Below are 288 nucleotides of genomic sequence, written 5' to 3' on the forward strand. Positions count from 1 at the left end.
CCCGCTTTGGCTGTCTCATTCCACTACTCAAAATTATCCTTGGCGATTGCAGCGGTAGGGGACTGCAACAGGCAGAAAGGGGCAAATTGCAGGGAGGGTGCTGGGGCTGGCAGAGCTGCCTGGGGGACAGGGGCCACCCCATGCTGCACCCCAGCACCAGGTGGGCCTCCAAAGGGGGTTTTAAGACCAGATGCCCAGGCTTACACTCCTGTTAAAAAGACCCCTGAAATTAGCATTCAAATCATTAAATTAAAAAAAAAAAAAGAAAAAAAAAAGTGTGATTAGACC

The 288-nt window shown here is 50.0% G+C and overlaps 1 protein-coding gene across 1 annotated transcript in view; it reads right to left on the reverse strand.

Moving 5' to 3' along the window:
• IBSP (integrin-binding sialoprotein) overlaps positions 1–288 on the reverse strand; it is a 3635-nt gene that overhangs the window by 2046 nt on the left and 1301 nt on the right. The window lies entirely within an intron of this gene.

The sequence above is a fragment of the Fulmarus glacialis genome, unplaced genomic scaffold, assembly GCF_000690835.1.
Source record: "Fulmarus glacialis isolate BGI_N327 unplaced genomic scaffold, ASM69083v1 scaffold19072, whole genome shotgun sequence".
In the NCBI taxonomy this organism is placed as follows: Eukaryota; Metazoa; Chordata; class Aves; order Procellariiformes; family Procellariidae; genus Fulmarus; species Fulmarus glacialis.